Here is a 3,303-nt window from a genome sequence, read left to right as displayed (position 1 = left end):
TGAAGCGGACACAAAGGGCCAGATAAGTTATCTTAGCTAAGGCTGACAGGAGGACCAACACCTGCCAGTGAGCTATTGGCTCTCATCCATGCAGTGGAGCCTGAGGATTGGGCACATGATCGAGAAGAGCAAGTTCTGGTCAGAAATGGCTTTTCACAGTGAAAGTAGGGCCTACACAAAATTCACATGAAAAAGAATGCCATACTGCTTTGAATGATCATAAATCAAACCTCCAATAACAGCAGTCCCAATGGCTGTGCTGCTTTAGGCTGCTAACTTCACAGCAAGTAATTTGTAAAGCATGATGAAGCCATACCATCTTGTGGCAACATAAATGTATTGCAACTGAATAAAAGAACAAGGAGTGAATTTCATGATAAGGCCTTTCCTTTAATATTAGAAACTAGAGATTTCACTGCAAATCCACTGATGTAGAGGACAAATGCAAGGGTTTATGAAATTGACGCTCGTAACTATGAACAAAAGTTGAGAACATTTCAACATTTGCTCTAACCAACTCACTCTGACAGAGGAATCCAGTGCTGGGCGGATTACTTGTGAATTGTAATCAGGTACTGATTACAAATTACATGACAAAAAAATGCAATCAGTAATGTAATATCATAGATTACATTGGGGGCAATCTAATTCAATTACTTTTGGATTACTCTCAACCTAATTCTATTATATTTTATGCCACATACATTTGAGTAGGATGATAATTTGAACATAAAAGTACAAAGAGGAAGAAAATGCATTACATTCTTACTAACAAAAAGAGCCTCACAAAAAGATCTCATGATATTTTTAAAAAGTGCAATAAACATTACATGAACGAAATAAACATTAAACCTACTAGCAATGACACTGCATGACCAAAGTTTATAATTCCTAATACTGAGATGTCAAGTTAATTTGAAGTGCTTAAAAAAATAGCAGCATTACGAACATCAAAGTCCATAAAATCAACATACATGTTGAAGTCAGAAGTTCACATACACTTAACCACTCCACATATTTAATATTAGTAAACTATAGTTTTGACAAGTCATTTAGGACATCTACTTCATATGTTTCCAACAATTGTTTACAGCCAGATTGTTTCACTTTAATTTACTATTTCACAATTCCAGTGAGTCAGACGTTTACATATACTAAGTTAACTATGCCTTTAAGCAGCTTGGAATTTTCCATAAAATAGTCAATTTTAAGTGCATAAAACATTACATGAACAAACAGTAATGAACCTGAAATCAACAGCAATGATATTTCTAGGTCAAAGCAAACAGCTCAAAACTCTGACACACTTATTTTTACCCTTACTACCTAGTAATAGTCCATCACCTGTTCCTTAGGTGTGGTGCATATCTTCCTGTTATAATGTTAATAGAGCACATGCCAAAAGTGTTCATCTGTGAGACTATTGCGCTTTGGGTTAAGAATTTGATGATATTTTTGTGAAAATTATAAAACAAATTACTAATTTTCTGCTATTGCCTTGTTAACATGTAATCATGTAACCTTCATTGAGTTTTGTTTTACAATACATTTTTGTAATCTGATTATGTAATAAAGATTACATGTAATCCATTACTATCCAGGTATCCATTGCCCAATGAGCATTTCAAACAGGAAAGTTCAACTGTTGTTTTTGGGAATATAATTGGCTGTATTGCTACTTGATTTCTAACTGAACATCCTCAAAAACAGTAGTACACATCCTACAATTAACTGTTAGTAGGCCTACAGACCAAAAACGTTCTTGCATTTAAGGGGTCATGTCAGGTTTTATTTATTTTTTTACTATATTATTTTGAACCTTGTGATTCACTAATATTGCTAGTAAAGTTTTTTTCACAAAAAAACATATACATTTTCTTATTTCTTGCCCTTTGTCTGAAAACAGTTTTCGAAATGCTCTCCGTCCACACTACCGTTTTCAAAAAGTTGCTTGTCCACCAAGTCTGAAAAAGCTTAAATCCCCTTAATATGAAAGCAAAAAAAAAAAAAGGGGGGGAAAAATTAAGAAACTTAACGAATATGTCATTGAATTTGAATATCTCTGTTTTGCCTGTCCACACTACATGCGAAAAATAATCCACTTGCGAGAGAAATTTCGACATAAACTTTATATATTACGAAAACATAAACGCCATCTCAGTGTGGACGGAAGGCTAAAACGAAGTGAAATGAATGCGTTTTCAAACTAAACGTATCAGTGTGGATGTGGCCTGAAATGCTGTTTTCTGCGCCGACCTTTAAGACTTCAAAACACATGACTGTTATAATTGGCTGACATCTTTGAAGAAAACACCACCCACGTGGAACTGTTTTTTCCAAGAATAAAAGAATGAAAACATGCAGGCCATTTACAAAACCCCTTAAAAAGCACTCAGTCCCGGCACCTAGTCCCTAACTATACGATTCCTTAAATATGAAACAAACACAGACAGAAACGGTGGTATAATTATATATTTTTTTGGCACTACTCCATTTTTCAAGTGTTTCTTTGAAGTCTGAATCATAATATTCGAGATTTGGAGAAATGTGCTGAGAAACACATAACCCACATTGACACAATCAGGAACTTGGTTAAAAATAAACTTCAGCCACCCTTTCCAGATGTTGTTTTCCTTCTGTAGGCTATACAGAGATGCTGAAATTCCACATCCAGGAATGGTACATTTTTGAATCTTCCTCGAAATTGCAATCTCTTTGTAAGTTAAATAACAACAGCAGCAATGGTCCCTCTAGGTGTGTAAGAATAACTGTGCATCAGTGGGTGGACCAAAAATGTGTTGGCACAGAGTAGTGCTCAACAGTCTGCTCTTCCATGGCCATGCCCTACCTTGATCTGCCCATCCTGCATGTCACCAAAGCTGATGTGTGTGGACACAGATGGTGAGGTGTGAGCAGCGCATGAACATATTTTGCTGGAGGGTGAAGCATATCTGCCTCGACCTGCTGCCCACTGGCCCCGCGAGGGCCCCCTTGCCCGGTCAGCCACAGCCCATCAGCTTCCAACCAGATGTTGCTGCAGAACCCCAGTTAAACCACTCACACTCTCCAAAAGATGGATGTCAATGCATTTGATTGAATATTTAAGACATGAATATTTAGAAAACAATAGAAAGGACTAGTAACAAATGCCTGGAGATGTTGTTATGAATGAAATTTGATTGTCTTAATGTGATGTAACTCAGTGCTGAAGTAAAATTTTTTCAATGTTAAAATATCAAATAAATGTCTCCGCTTCTGTCATTTGTTGGTTGATTTCCCTGAAAAGAGTAAACAATGTGGCGT

Source organism: Xyrauchen texanus, chromosome 28, assembly GCF_025860055.1.
Source record: "Xyrauchen texanus isolate HMW12.3.18 chromosome 28, RBS_HiC_50CHRs, whole genome shotgun sequence".
NCBI lineage: Eukaryota > Metazoa > Chordata > Actinopteri > Cypriniformes > Catostomidae > Xyrauchen > Xyrauchen texanus.
Note: the sequence above shows the minus strand (reverse complement) of the source record.